The 16593-nt window shown below is 41.2% G+C and overlaps 1 long non-coding RNA gene across 2 annotated transcripts in view; it reads left to right on the top strand.

Moving 5' to 3' along the window:
• Nucleotides 1-16593, top strand: part of LOC134737500 (uncharacterized) — an 80395-nt gene that overhangs the window by 16324 nt on the left and 47478 nt on the right. Inside the window, exons 1-2 of one of the 2 annotated variants that reach the window (XR_010122491.1) lie at nucleotides 8885-8951; nucleotides 10128-10292. This is a non-coding gene — a long non-coding RNA (uncharacterized lncRNA). Of the gene's footprint in view, nucleotides 1-8884; nucleotides 8952-10127; nucleotides 10293-16593 lie in introns of those variants that run through there. The other variant, XR_010122490.1, reaches the window with a different exon arrangement.

Raw genomic sequence — 16593 nt, forward strand, 5'->3', positions numbered from 1 at the left:
ATGTCAGGGCCAAGATTCTCTTGGCTGTAGTTCTCTCGTGTGCCCGTGGAGGCTGTCTCTAATCCTATTTTGGAATGGGATGCAGTTGGGAAGATCTCATTCAGAGATAATCAGCCAGCAGTTATCACACCCAAGGTGGCCTTTGGATTATAAGGCATTTATATATTTAGCAAATATTTATTGAACACCCACAGGGCTTGAGATGCAGGACTAGGTATCGCGATTAGAGAGAGAGGCACACAGCCTTGGACTCATGAAGATGAAAGGAAGAGACTAACACATTGCCTGGAACGCTGAACTGCAAGGTTCTCCTTTATATGTTAGTGTAAAAAGGAAATGTTTCTGTTTGCATCTTGGGCTGCCCTGGACTGTGAAAATCCCCCTCCTCAGGGAGGTGGTTGTGTCTGTGAGTGAGCTGATGAGTGCCGAGCCTGGTTAGCATCATTGGTTACGAGGGTAGATGAGTCTCGTAAGCCTTAGCTCAACCTTTTGGAACCAGCTGCAGCCAAATCCCAAATCTCAGGGTGTGAGTGCCAGATGTACTTGGGACAGCCTGGTTGGGAGTCTTTTAGTTGCCAATTTAAGGTTAAAATAATACTTTTTATGTTTCAACTTCTGCCAGGCTGAGTCCTTTGTGGCTTATTTTGCATTGTTTAAGCACATGGAGAAATGAGCTCAGGTGGTCAAAACAATTCTAATGAAGTTGAGTTTCTACTTCAATTGTTTTGTATCTGAGACTCTCCCCTTAAGAGAGGAACTGTTTTCCCTGGATCCTGCCAGCTCTTTTATTGTAAAAGTGAGAAAGCCCATCCTGTGGCTTTCTACTCTGAAAAACAAAAGATTTGATGCCCATTGAGACTGATCTTAGGCACTGGCCGTGGGATGTGGAACAAGAGCCTTCCTTTTACAGTGGTAATTTCTGAGCAAGAATTTTGGGGACTTTGATGAAGAAGGTCCAGGCACTTCATGGGGCGGAGTATGAATATGTAGTGCTATAGGTGATGAAACTCAGTTTCTTGGTGTTTATAAGCACCAGCTAATCCTCCTCTAGTGCTTATCTCTCAAGCACAGTTCTAAGTCTGTACATATATTTGAAATCTATGACAAATTCTGTAAGTTTGATGCTGTTATCATCATGCTTATATTCAGGTGGAAAGACTAAGGTGCAGAAGCTAAGCGCCTGCCTGAGTTTCCTACAGGTAAGTGGAAAAGAGGGGGTCAACCCCAGAGCTTAAGCCTTTCGCTGCTATGCCACACTGGGTTTAAGGGTAGTTTTCTTGAGAATAGAGAAGACACAGTGATTGGACAGTGATGCTCTGCTGCCATAGGCCAGGAATTCTGTTTCATTATGACCCAGGCACATCAACTTGTGGTTTCTTTATACAGAGATCAGCTTCCCTGATGTAGGTGGAGAAGAAATGGACATAAGAGGAACAAGGTCCAGTGTGTCATCCCGCTTCTTACTCTGATTATTCTCACATTCATCTCTAAGTTTCTTGAGGTTAGGGGTGATGTCTTCTTCAGTGTCATAACCTTTTATTAGCCAGTGCGATACCTTAACATGCAATGTGTTAAGGGAATGACTGAAACACTCTTTCTGGAGTTCTGGCTACCTATGGGTGGGCCTGCAGGCTGCTTTAGGAATATTTGATGAAAATACTTTTATTCACAGATGTGTTCACAAATCTCCAGCACTTTGGGCATCACTGGTGCTGTGCATATTTCATGCTAATGATTTGGTGAGATTTGCAGCTCTTGCAAAAGAAGAAAAGAGTGCTTGCCTGCTTTCTTTAGGATGCAGTCTGGTGATCTTGTGTCTAGGTTGAAGACTCCCAGAGCTGTCTTGATTGCAGGGAGAGCTGAGGTCCGACCGGGTGAAATATCCAACTGTAGCAGTGGAGCATACAATGGTAAATGAAATCTCTCTTCTGTCTTTCCTAATTGAATGCCAGTCTTAGCGGGAGAGGGGCGGTCACATATCCACCTAAAAATGATCACTCTTCTGAACAACTAACAGTGGTCATTTTTCATGGTGCCAGCCAAAGAGATTTGAATTAAGGGTTTCATGGCAAGCTTTTGAGTTTCAGATGTAAGTACTCTTCCTCCTTTTTATTACTCTTTCCTTCTGAAATAATAATTGGGGTCTGGGGATGCTGCAACCATTTTGTTACAATGAGGCAACAATCAAGTAACCAAATCCAACATTCACCAGAAGGCAGAGCAGAATCCAAGAGTCTGGGTCCTTGACCGCATATTTGAAAAGCCACAGTCACTCTGGAGGGTTTCAATTCAGATTTCTTTTTATGTGGAAAAATAAACATTTAGGTCAGAGCTTCTGTAAATCAAGTTTTTTGTTAGTTATAGATGAATACAATCTTACTGATCTAGGTGGCATCTTTAGTCCTTGAAATTAGTAAAATGTTGAAGACTGAAGTGGAAGCTAGCAATAATCATTATACAATGTGTGGAAATAACCAGCCAAAGTAGCACGTTTAAGAGACCTATTGCAAACATGTGTTTATAATGAGAGAATAGCATGTTTCCAAATAATTGCACCAGGAAGGCTTTAATCTAAAGCACAAGTGGTATACACCAAGTTTTTGAGAATTATGACATGAAATAAAGATGTCCCATAGTTGACTGATGAAGAATGTTTAATCTGGAGAGTAAAATATTTGTGAATCCACCATTGTTCAGGGGAGGATGTACATTAGTTTTAAGCACCAATATGAGTTATGCAGACAAAAATACACATAAATGGATAAAAATACAGTTTATCTAGTTCCTTCCAGTTGTGGGCTTGGGATCAGCAGCATAGCCTCACTTGGGAATTTGTAGAAATGCAAATTCTTGGGTCTTATTACAGACCTACTGACTTGGAAATGCTAGGAGTTGTGTTTTAACAAGCCCTCTAGGTGATTTTGACGTTGAGTTAAAGATTGAGAATCATTGCTTCAGATTCATTTGCATACTTTAGATTAATTTCCATATGTTAGGCTAACCAAGACTGTTGCCCCCCACCCACCAAATTCTAGGGTGGTCCACATCTTTCTGATTTGTAACTTGGCCTCCTGGTGATCACCTCCAGAGGGAATATCCTGTGATGGTAAATTAAGAAGTTGGCACTATGCCTTTCAAGTCAACGTCATGTAAGATGTAGTCCCCTCCTCCCAAAGGCCCTAGGTGAACCACTAATATCATGTTCCTAAATTTGAGTTAATCCTTTTACCAAGGGGAGCCTCAGTCTGAAGCATTGGACCTCTCTTTATTCATCTTCCCTATAATAAGAGCACTCCAAATCATAATAAAGTTTAGTTTTTTTTAATTTAAAAAGACTCTCCAAAGCTAAAAAAAATCAGATTTGCCACCAATAATCCAGAATGTAAACAGTCCAGCATCAGCTAATTAGCTATTTTTTTTTTCTTTGACACAGAGTCTTGCTCTCTTGCCCAGGCTAGAGTGCAGTGGCATGACTTCAGCTCACTGCAGCCTCTGCCTCCTGGGTTCAAATGATTCTCCTTCCTCAGCCTCCTGAGTAGCTGGGATTACAGGTGCATGCTTCCACGCCTAATTTTTGTATTTTTGGTAGAGATGGGGTTTCACCATGTTTGCTAGCCTGGTCTTGAACTCCTGACCTCAAGTGATCCCCCCACCTCACCCTCCTAAAGTGCTGGGATCACAGGCATAGCCACCACACCCAGCTAGCTAATTAGCTATTGACTATACGTAGATAAGAAGGAGAATATGGCAAGTGTATTTTTCTGGCTAGCTAAGATGATTTGCTGGCTTAAACACTTTAGAAAAGTTTAGCTGTACAACTAAACTCAACGTACGTTAATAAAAAGGTTAATAATATATGGGGGGCTTTGTTTGTTTACCTATTTACACTAAAAGCTATCAAAATTAATGACTAATTTTTTTCCTTATAAAATATCTTGAAAACGAAATATATTTACCTTTAAGTCTGATTTGATTTATTCTGGCAGGGAATGTCCTAAATCTTCCCTGCTTTGTGACTACATTGTAATTCTTTGTCCCAGAAGATGAAAGCTGATGCATGCAAGAAAAGAATTTGAGGGCTGGGCACAGTGGTTCATGCCTGTAATCCCAGCACTTTGGGAGGTCCAGGTGGGTGGATCACCTGAAGTCAGGAGTTTGAGACCAGCCTGGCCAACGTGGCAAAACCCCGTCTCTACTAATAATATAAAAATTAGGCGAGCATGGTGGCTCCTGTAATCCTAGCTACTCAAGAAGCTGAGGCAGGAGAATCGCTTGAACCCGGGAGGCAGAGGTTGCTGTGAGCCAAGATTGTATCACTGCACTCCAGCCTGGGCGACAGAGCAAGACTCCATCTCAAAAGAAAAAAGAAAAAGAAGAATTTGAGGATGGTACAGCTTCTATTAGAAAAGAACTAATGCTTGAGTGGGAAACATGTTCAGTAGAGGTTGGGCCACCTTTTGTTTAAGACATTTGACTTTCATAAGTAAAAATAATTTCTGATTTTATCATTTTTTTGGTGTATGTTTTTACCAGAAAACAGATGCATATATGTTAGTGTGGTGAGACGTGTAGAAATAATAGGACTCAGCTAAAAATAGAGTGTAGTGAATGCTAATTAAATATACGATGAACCCTTATTGTAACATAATCTGCTATAACAATGTGTTTAAAAGAGCACAAGTCCACCTGGATCTGATTAGCAGTGGTGTAGTTACGGATACATTAGTAAACTCTTTTTAAAAAAGTCACAACACAGAGATAAAGAATGAAACAGTGATTACCAGGAGCGGGAGAGAGAGAGATACAGGTCTGAGGACGCGAAGGATGAACAAGTCTAGAGATCTAATATACAACATGAGGACGGTACTGAATAATACCGTACTGTACTTGGGATTTTTACCAAAAGAATAGATTTTAGGTGCTCTTGCCACAAAGAAAGAATTGATAACTATGTGCGATAATGGACATGTTAATTTGCTTGGCTATAGTAGTAACTTTTCACTGTCCATATGTACAGTTATGTGCTGCATAACGATGTTTCAGGTAACGATGGACTACATATACAAAGTAGGTCTCATAAGTTTATAGGCCGGGTGCGGTGGCTCATGCCTGTAATTCCAGCACTTTGGGAGGCCAAGGTCGGCAGATCACGAGGTCAAGAGGTTGAGACCAGCCTGGCTATCATGGGGAAACCCTGTCTCTACTAAAAATACAAAAATTAGCTGGGCTTGGCGGCACGCACCTGTAGTCCCAGCTACTCGGGAGGCTGAGGCAGGAGAATCGTTTGAACCTGGGAGGCGGAGGTTGCAGTGAGCCCAGATTGCTCCACTGCACTCCAGCCTGGCAACAGAGCGAAACTCTTGTCTCAAAAAAAAAAAAAAAGATTGTAGTAGAGCAGAAAAATTCCTATCACCTAGTGAAGTCTTGGCCATGGTAATGTTGTAGTACAACAATGGGTCACGTGCTTGTGCTGTAAACAAGTTGGTGTAAACAAACCTACTGTGCTGCCAGTTGTATAAACGTAGAGCACATATAATCATGTACACACAGAATACTTGATGATGACAATAAATGACTACGTCACTGATGTATGTATTAACTACGCTATACTTTTTATGTTAATTTTAGAGTGTCCTTCTAGTTATAAAAAAAAATTAACTGTAAATAGCCTGAGTTCCATGCATGTTATTGCCCCCGAAGACCTTCCAGTGGGACAAGATGTGTCAGTGGAAGACAGTGATATTGATGATCCTGACCCTCAGTAGGCTTAGGCTAACGTGTGTGCTTATGTCTTTGTTTTTAATAAGCAAGTTTAAAAAGTAAAAAAAGAATTGAAAATGTTAAAAATAGAAAAAAGCTCATAGGATGAAGACATAAAAAAGAAAATATTTTTGTACAGCTGTATAAAGGGTGTTTTAAGCTGTGTTATTACAAAAGAGTAAAAAATTTCAAAAAATTTTAAAAGTTTATAAAGTAAAAAAGTTACAGTAAGCTAACATTAATTATTGAAGAAAAAATTAAAAAATAAATTCAGTGTAGCCTAAGTATACAGTGTGCATAAAGTCTATGGTAGTGGACAGTAATGTCCTGGCCTTCCCATCACTCACCACTCACTCACTGACTCACCTATAGCAACCTCCAGTCTGCAAGCTCCATTCATGGTAAGTACCATATACAGGTGTACCATTTTTTATTTATACCATTTCTTTTACTGTACCTTTTCTGTGTTTGGATATGTTTAGATACCACATACTTACCGCTGTGTTACAAATGCCCACAGTATTCAGTGCAGTAGCATGCTGTACAGGTTTGTAGCTTAGGAGCAATAGGCTGTGCCATATAGCTGGGTGTATAATAGGCTGTACCATCTAGGTTTGGGTAAGCGCACTCTGTGGTGTTCATACAATGACAAAATTGCCTACCAACATGTTTCTCAGAACATATCTCTGTTGTGACACACAACGTTATGTACATCAAAACATCATATTATACACCTTAAATATATAAAATAAAATAAAACTTTCATTTTACCCTGTTTCTTGGGGTCTGGAACGCTATTGTTTTATTGAGGATTCAAAATATTTATGCCAGACTGTAGTAGTCTATGTCCTAAATGGTGGACTGATGTTTAGTAGGCAGATGCCAGTAGGGACATGGATGTCCCTTCAATTTCCATCATTAAATATTTTAACTATCAACACTGAATAAGCACAACTTTGAATAGTGTAGCTGGGAAAGCATGGCTAAGAAAAGTAAGAGTAATTGCTCCAGCTTTTCCTGGGATCTGGAAATATTTTCACTGTTGGACATACCCAGATAGGACACAGAATTTAGATTCTATGCTGGGAGTCCTGATTATACAAAAGGGATATTTGGGTTAGGGAGGAGAGAAAAGCATTAAGTGAGTGAAGGTAGACTAAAGATTCAATTTAGAAAATACTAGGACAGAGTGAAGGGAAGCAGGGATGTTCATGGTATCAAGAGAACTCCAATGGGCCATCTGATGGGCTCAGATTTTACCCATCTGGGCCAGATGTGCCACCTATATATATTCTCATTTTCATTTGTCTTTCTTTATTGCTATGCCTCTTATTTTATAGAGACCTTCTGTTGTTGGTGATATTAGGTTTTAAATCTCGTAATGAAACCACCCAGCTGTAAAAGTGTTTATGCCACAAGATTCAGTTCCAGCCGGGTTGACTTTGGAGCTCAGGGGTAAACGTACCTTGTACTTTGACCTTAGGAAAATAAATACACCAAGAAGACAAGCCTGGGGCAGTTATTTACTTAACCTCTGCAGGCTTCTGCATAAAACGAAGACGCCTGAAATGGTTTGCCGGACAAGGAGGCTTCACTCCATATCAACCCTGGTGTTGCTCTTTGAGCTATCCTGAATTATGCTGATAGTTCTTCCTCTGGCATCTCTCATTTGAAAACCAAATAATAGCCTAACCTCTTATTTGCCAGAGTTCAATGAAAACACCACAGTTCTGTTTTTATCTTGTAGAGAGCAAAATCAGCTTTCCGAGTGAAAAATTCAGATTCACAATACTAATGAGGTTATCCCGTGGGTTTCAAACAGTGATCGACAAGCCTTCTCAGGGATAGCATTACTGAATAAGGGGAGCCTCAATTTGGGAGTCTGGGGTGGGAGTCGGGACTTGCCCCTTTTTTCTCTGGGGCAACTCTATCTCTATCTGCATTATAATTCAATTCCCAGTATGAGGTTGGTTGATGGCTGTTTTTATGCTAAAAATAAAGTGTGAAAATCTTGATGTGATGGCTATTTGCTTTACAAAAGCATTTCCAGGGCATGCAAAGTGATTCAAATAAAGACTCCTGGAACCACTGCTTTCTCCAGATGCTTGGATACTTTTGTGGGTTCTGTCTTTGGTGGCCAGGCATTTCCTCTCACCATTTCCCCCCACCAACCCTCATTATTTTTTTCCTAAAATGCTCTGCTCCATAGAGAGCCACATAATTTAGCCAACTTGGATCCTCTTTGCAAGGTGGGCACACAAGTCTGTGACTTTGGATTCCCAAGGGTCCATGCACTTCATATCCTTTATGGGTCTGTGGGGTCCCAGCACATCAGAAGATGTAACTAGACAGAAGGCGGAGAGCGGCATCTCATTTCTCAATTGAGATGTCCTCAGGCCCTAGCTTCAACCCTTCTGGGACATGCACACACACATGCACACACATAAACAATAAACATTAGCTCTGTTGGATCTTTAACATATTTTCTCCCTATTGAGTTTATCTCTCTTCGGCTCCCACTTTCTAACTTGTACACGTGGCATTACAATGGTTGTTATTACTGCTACATATAGATTTAAAGAGATTGATAAGTTTCTTTTTTCCTACAGGTCTGATATAGCTTGGATTTTGTCCAAATCTCATGTAGAAATGTAATCCCCGGCCGGGCGCGGTGGCTCACGCTTGTAATCCCAGCACTTTGGAAGGCCGAGGCGGGCGGATCACGAGGTCAGGAGATCGAGACCACGGTGAAACCCCGTCTGTACTAAAAATACAAAAAATTAGCCGGGCGTGGTGGTGGGCGCCTGTAGTCCCAGCTACTCGGAGAGGCTGAGGCAGGAGAATGGCGTGAACCCGGGAGGCGGAGCTTGCAGTGAGCCGAGATCGCGCCACTGCACTCCAGCCTGGGCGACAGAGCGAGACTCCGTCTCAAAAAAAAAAAAAAAAAAGAAATGTAATCCCCAATGTTGGAGGTTGGGCCTGTTGGGAGGTGATTGGATCATGGGGGCTGATTTCTCATGAATGGTTTAGCACCTCCTTGTGATAGTGAGTGGGTTCTCGCGAGATCTGGTTGCTTAAAAGTGTGGGGCACTTCCTGCCGCGCTCTTTTGCTCCTTCCCCCACCATGTGAAACATCTGTTCCCGCTTTATCTTCTGTCATGATTGGAAGCTTCCAAGTGACCCGGTTTTAGGTATTTCTTTCTTTTTTTTTTTTTTTTGAGACGGAGTCTCGCTCTGTCGCCCAGGCTGGAGTGCAGTGGCGCAGTCTCGGCTCACTGCAAGCTCCGCCTCCCGGGTTCACGCCATTCTCCTGCCTCAGCCTCTCCGAGTAGCTGCGACTACAGGCGCCCGCCACCACGCCCGGCTAAGTTTTTGTATTTTTAGTAGAGACGGGGTTTCATCGTGGTCTCGATCTCCTGACCTCGGGATCCACCCGCCTCGGCCTCCCAAAGTGCTCGGATTACAAGCGTGAGCCACCGCGCCCGGCCTAGGTATTTCTTTATAGCAATGTAAAAATGGCCTAATGCAAAGACTTGTAAACGATTCCCTCTATAGATGACCTTGTAGATGCCATTTCTAAAGCTCTTACTCCTTCCTACTCTTATTTTGAAGCATGTTGACTTCCAGGCCTTTTCTCAGAAAGAACTACTCCACTCCTGACTGCTTGCTGCCCTTGTGCCCTTGCAGTGGGCAGCTATGGTGTGATTCCTTAAATTCTGCTGTCTTCCCACTGCCTGGGGTTGTCCATTCTTCACATCTAAATTCTGTGCCAGAAAGCACAGCTTCTGCTCTCCAGGAATTTGTCCTTGATTGTTACTTTGTATCAGTGCCTCCTGATACTGCTGATACAGCCAACTGTCTGGAGAGCTTTTTATAAATACCAAGGCCTAGTCTCTCACTTCTAAGAGTTCTTATTTAACTGGAGGGGTGGGCCCAGGCCTCTATAGTTTGTAAAAGCTCCCCAGGTGATTCAAACATGCATCAAGACCAGAGAATCATTGCCTTCTGGTTGCAGGGCTTTTAGGTGATAGTCACCCAAGTCATGTCAGCTGAGGCCTCCCCAGGTCTCCAGCTCTAGATAGGAACAGTCTCTAGGCGTTTCCCCCATTCTAGTAGTACCACCATCACCTGGGAATTTGCTAAAAATACAGATTCCGCAGCCTGCTCCAGACCTACTGAAGGAGAAACTCTGGGGGTGGGGCCCAGCGATCTGTTTTAACAAGCCCTCCATGTGATTCTGATGGAGGTTGCAGCTAAAGAACCACTGCTCAGACCCACAATTTCCATGGCTTGGTGATGATCAAGGCACCTCCTAGTTTTCCACACATTCTCTGGGTCTGTTTTTCTCACTAAGTCCTCTGCTCCAGGTCCTTGTGGCTGACTCAGTGGCAGCACGTTGACTTTGGTGGAAGTCTCTACACCCCTCCAAAGAATCCACTCACCCAGAAAGCCTTTGTGGACATACAGACTTAACGAAGATATGTGGACGAGTGGTGAGGAGGTGTTTATATCTCAAACCCGGAAGAAACAAGGTAACAATGGTCTATTAGAAATCCCTGTTCTCTCTTTTCAACTGTAGTATCGTTGGGTCTGTTCTTCTGAACCTTGCAACGTACATCACTGGGCTTCTTCCCTTCTTGTGAGCTCCTTTGGATCTTCAGAAAATCATCCTTCTATTGTGTTGATCTCTCATCAGTGTCTACTTGCCAACTTGCATTCAAGTTGTCTTGAACAACTTTTGTTGAACAAAAGCTTACCCTTTAATTGCATCTACCCTGTCAGACAGCAGTTATAGATTACACTTTTTTTCTTTTTCTTTTTTTTTTGGCTGCATAACCCAAAGCCAAGTGGACTATGGCAGATTCAGTTCTCATAGGGACAGAAGGCATCAAATCTTATCGTGGTGGCTCGTACTGTTTTGACCTGCCACTTGATCCCATACATTAACTGAATCAAGAGCATGATGAATAAAGGACTGGAAAACAATAGAAAGCCACCAGTTTGATTGTTTTTCTTTCTTAATTTTTCTTTTCTTATAGAACTGAGGTTTCTGGCGTGGGGGAGGCGGTCAGGCAGGTATAGCCTTTGTCAGCCTCCAAAATGATAAACTTGGTCTAGTTCATTTCTAAGTGATAAGAGAAACACTGTGCTTCAAAATTCACGAAGACAGAAAAATTATTTAAGAGTAGATCCTCTAAATGCCAAAGGACAACTTGAAATTTGTATTAGACTTCTCTAGAAATAAGAACTACTAACGAATAAATCAGCTTGGTAGTGATTTTAAATGTGTCCAAGATGAGGAAGTTTTTACTTTACTTGACAAGGAAATAAAGACAGTGAATAGATGATTCAATGGATTGCTGATGTGGCTCCACATCCATTCTGGCAGGTGCACCGTGCTCAAATATACATGATAATAGTTTAAATGTAAATAAGGTTAATGAATTTTAATATTCCTCTGAATCTTGTATTCATACTTCCATTTGCATAGTGACTTATTTCTCAAGTCCCTTTGTAAATATTGTAATGAAATAAACATTAGAGGCGAGCACAAAGGAGCGCATACAATTAATTCAGCAGACGGCCCTCCATGAAGACAAATTGGAATCATATCACAGGATCGCAGACATCAGGGATGGCTGAGTCACATAAGTAAACCAGCTGATCCTTCTTTTCTAGTGGGGAATGGTTCTGTTTAGGAGGTTTTCAAAAAAGTAGGTTGCTTTCACTTTATGCGCCTCAAGTGACAAGGTTTCTGAACTTGCCTTCAATAGAATATTTGCTGTGCTCCGTCTGAAGCAACTGTGGTCCCAGGAATGTGGTGTAAGGGATAAAGAACAAAGGCACCTACCCAAGCCACCTCAGGCATAAACTGTCAGAGGGAGAGGGTGGTCCCATGCTGGGTGTGCTCAGGCAGGCCCAGAGTTAATCGGAGGAGCACTTAGGAACAGAGAAAGACTCCTGTCTCTTAGCACATTGTTTAATTTTTCTATTGCCAAATTTGAAAAGAGAAAACAAAGATCACCTTCCTCTCCTCCACTATTGTTCTGGCAAATATAAGTCACATTGGTCTTAAATACTTGTTGATTAAAAGTGATGTTTAAGGTGGTTAAGGATGATTATATGTCTCAGGCTTGTCTTTACCTCCAAACCATTATATATAGCAACCATCCTTAAAGCTGTTGAACTGGCTGCTCTTCATTGAATGCACTATGCTCTTCATACCTCTGAGCCTGTGCCCGTGCTATTGCAGCATGAGTGTTGGGGGTCACAGTGTGGAGCCCAGATGCTGGAATCAGGACACCCATTCCCAATCCTGTGTGAAACACGAATATTTAATAGTAGCCACCCCATGGGTTTGGTTTCTGAGTTCAGTGACTTACTACGTGTGAAATGTTTGGGAGAATGCTTGGCATGGCCAAGTGCTTATAAGCTGTAGCTCTCACTAGCTCCTTGCTTGAAATGCAATTTCTCCTCCTCTGTAAAATTCTTTGCACCTTGGGTTGAACATTGTCACGCTTCTTCCCCAGCTTTCTAACTCAAGGGAGGATTCATTTCTTGTTCCTCTTACGTTTTCCTGGCACATTTTACATATTTCTGTCATTGCATAGTATTTGTAAAGATATATTAAATTTAGTCCCCACATATTTTTCCTATTCCCAAGCTGTAAGTTCCTTGAGGACTGGACCATATTTAATTCATCAATGTATTATCCTTCAGCATCCCAAACAAGCCTTGGATATAGCAGATGCTTGATATTTGTTTGTTGGATTAAACATAAGCACTGTATAAGCATTCCATTTTTGGATAAGTGGCTGAACAGTTATTGTGTGCCCAGTATTGCTCTGGTTGTGCGTATGGATAAATAGAATGTTTCTTGCTCTCTGTTGACTGCAGAACCCGAATCATCTGTGAATGTGATTGTGCCTGAATAAAATGGGCAAGACCAGGGGAATGGAGCAGGAAGGAGTTCAGATTCTGCTTTTCATTTAGCACCTGAGATCCACATTTGGGAGCTCTTTGGATGCCCATCCGTTTTTGAATAGCCTTCACGTATCTGGGGCAATTCCCATATTATGAGTCTCAGTGTCCCTTGTGGTTAGGACATAAGCGTGGCACGCTGGGCTTCCAATAAGGCATGCTTATGTGATGCTTTGGTTTGAAAGGGTGTGAGGAAACAGGTTTATCCTGACTTCTCTGGTTTGCATATGTAGGGGCCAGGGGAAAACTTCCCTTTGCCCTCTAAAGATTCACTGAAAATAACACAAAAAAAGGCAGATTAATAGGGGAAAAGGCATACAAATTTATTAACATGCACAGGGAAAATAACAGAGTGGTTACCCCACCACACAATGGGGTAGAAAAGGGGTATACCCTTTTTTCTTAAAGGAAAGGGAGATGGAGAAGTGTGGATGATTTTAGGGGGATAGTAGGTGATTTTTGGAGGGAATTCAATGGGCTTGAAACACATACAATGGCCTAGAACAAAGTCTCTTGGGCCCACAGAACAGATGGTGTTTGTGACAAAAATGTGTCCAGGTGTGTGGACAGGCTTCAGGCTTTCTTCCTGTGATATGAGTTCCGTTAATGAACACTCTGGGATGGGACCAGAAATAATTGTTTCTTCTTTGGTGGGTCCGGACTTTAGGCATATAAGGGAACTTCAGAGAACAACTTTATCCTGTACTGTGGGGGAGACGGAGGACTGAGAGACAGGAGTGAGGCAGGGGGAGGTCAGAGAGATCTTGAGGCTTCTTCCTCAGCTCAGCATGTCAGAGCACCATATTTTGGGGGTATTGGTTTCTGAGCCCCCAACACATTGCTATGGAGGCAGCTGACTTGCAGGTGCAGTAGAGGTAAGTAAGGAGAAGCATTTGTACTGGAGGTGGTGGCAGGTACAGTGAAGTCAAGTCCTAGAATTTAATTCATGAAGATAGCAGCATTACTACCATCAGCATCTTCATTACTCTAGTTCTGTGGCATCATTTAGGGGCATTTTCCTGGAAACAGAACTTCTAGTCTCCCTATGATTTCTGTAAGTTACCTAATATCCCCTAATACATCTCCTTACTGCTTAAATTAGCCAGAGGAGAGTCTGTTGTTTTCTACCAAAAATAGAGCAGCTGTTGAACCAAATTCTCTTGTCCAGAATTTTTAGGGGGTAGTGATGATAATAAAAATGTTGTTTGTTTGGAGATATGGACTTAAAATCAGTGGGAGAACTCATTAGGGTCCACCAATGTTATGTGGCAATGGTTAACTACTGAAGGATGTTAAAAATCATATAGTTCACTTATTTTCAGTGGCATATTTGAGGAAACTTAGTTTTCTTGTTCCTAAAAGGCTGAACTATACAGTCTGAAAGGTGCCTCCAAATTCAACCAAATAACACATTCTTTTCTCCCATCAGTGAAGGTTACAGTGCAGGAGTGTGAGTTAGTACCTTTATTTGATAGCTGTCTAAACTCTGAAAGCAAATTGGCTACAATCAGCAGAGGGAGCTAGAAGAATCAGGAAACTAGAAGGCTGAAATGAAATGAAGCAAGAGTTTCCAGGGGAAAAATTATCAAGCATAAGAGAAGGTCAGAAAGAGTTCAGTTAGGATTTTCTGAAGGAAAAAAAAAAAAGACTGGGAGAAAGTAAAGCGATCAGAAAATTGTTATAAGGGTAATAATAATATTAAAAATAGAGAAGAATTAAAAGATATGATTAACAGCTGTCACTACTTCAATTGACAAAGCTGGTTAATTGGCCATGTAATCCTAGTGTATAATTTCCCACCTAGTATACTTCACTCATGAGAATCATAAATGAATTACATATGTTGCTTTTGTTAGGCTGCTGGGAATGTGAATCCAAGGGATGGTTTTGACTTAGAAGGAATGACAATGGTAATACCTAGCCCTGTGTATACATATAAAAGAGTCTTTCCTGTTTACAGGTTGAAGGGCTTTTTGAGCTAAGACTGAAGATGGGGTTTATGATCTGTCTGTCTTCGTTATGTATAGACGAAGCTGAGGCCCAGAGAGCTGAACTGACTTGCTCCATGACAGGCTTCCTGCGATGCTACGTCGTGTGACATAAACATCAGGAATTCGTTATTAAACTCCTTGTTTTACAAGAATTAACCAATCATCACACAAAAGTTCCCAGGTCTAAAAAATCCTCCTCCTTGAGCACATGTTCAGATTCTCCTCCCCATTTGATTTACTCAATTGTCAACCACTCAGAGAAAGACAGTTGTACCATGCATTTTCTAATCAACGCTGGACAGAGGTAAGGCCTAAACAAATTGCTGGGATGTGTTTCTTTATCTCTTCCTTTTTCTTTTGTCCTCATTCCTTGATACTTGACAGATGTTAAATGCAAAGAACAGCAGGGTGAATGCAAAGGCTTTTGCACTCTTAAAGCTTGGGTACACCTGGATACTTCCTCAAAGTATTCTAGTCCTGCAAACACTGGGTGAAGGAAAGCTCTTCTTCCCTTGCATTTCAAATGCACGGTTTTTGTCAGTCTACACTAGAAGACTCCTTCCTTTTACATGTTGTTAGATTTTTAAAGATTAAAAAAATTCTAGATGGGAAATGAATTTGTCAGATTCAGGCATTTGGCTAAGTCTTTGAGCTAGTGAGAAAAGCCTGTCTAATGCTACTTTTTAGCAGTTCCTATATTGTTACAATCTATGGAACTAAAATTTCATTTCATTATATTCTAGGTTCTAGCAACTACCATGCTGTAATCCCATCACTGTCATTTGCCACCCATTTCTTTCTGTGGTTTATTTGAATTACTCTCGTGATTCTTTGAAAATCTTAGAGGAATAGAAAGAATTATTTAAAAATGAAAACCATTTTCCTTGGTTATTGCTCAAGCATTTTTTCTGGCTTTGACTTTGACTTCAACTGTGGAAACGGAAGCTTATTAATTGGTGTAATAAATGATCCTTGTTGTTACATTTCTGTGCTTTTCTATTTGGGTTCCTTTTATGACCTTTAAAAAAATTGAAATATTTTTCTTTGGGTGCTATAGCAGCAGAAAGTTCTTAGAAGAACTTAAGATATAATTATTTACAAAAATACTTATGGAAATAAGTCTGCCATAAATGTGGGTAGAATAAAGGGGATGCTTGTTCTAATATGTTAGAATGATACTAGTATTAAGTGGGACACCCACCTTCAATGATGCCTCAAAGACACAACCAGCACAGGGAAGAGTAGGTTTGATTGAGAATCTCTAAGGCTTGTTTATTTGATCTCTGTACTTGTACTAGCCATTTTCTAAAGTGAACCTTTTGATAATTCCACAATGTTCTCCTTTTCTGAATGGTGAATCTATTTCAAGCCATCAAAGTCCCTTTGCTGCCTTTTTAAAGCCTTTCTAAGAATATTTATATACTGCACTGTGAGCTCTGTATCAGCATCAGATAGTCAATAACAATTGATCTTTATCCTTCAAGGCTTTGGCATTTGCAGTTTGTAGTGATTTCTCTTGGACCTCAGTGTCCATGATATATATGTTATCGCAATTTAGAAAAGGTGTGAATTGAGGTTGGAGACAGGGTAGTAAGTGGCAGCTGAACATTTGCTTCCTGGTAAGCCTAGACAGCTGTCTGTCACCTTTACATCAATATAGTTTTAAAGTTTTGTTGTGCTCTGCTAATTTTTATATCACATTAGGGGTGTGTGTCTGTGTGTGTGTATGTGTGTATGAAAATAGCCATTGAGTGAGAGGGTAAAACTTCAGTGATGTGAAGATCTGTCCAGGAAAGTTGGCTTATGATGAAAACATAATTTGGAAGAGAGCCAGGAGGTATCAAAAAGATTCTCAAAAGTT

Source organism: Symphalangus syndactylus, chromosome 9, assembly GCF_028878055.3.
Source record: "Symphalangus syndactylus isolate Jambi chromosome 9, NHGRI_mSymSyn1-v2.1_pri, whole genome shotgun sequence".
In the NCBI taxonomy this organism is placed as follows: Eukaryota; Metazoa; Chordata; class Mammalia; order Primates; family Hylobatidae; genus Symphalangus; species Symphalangus syndactylus.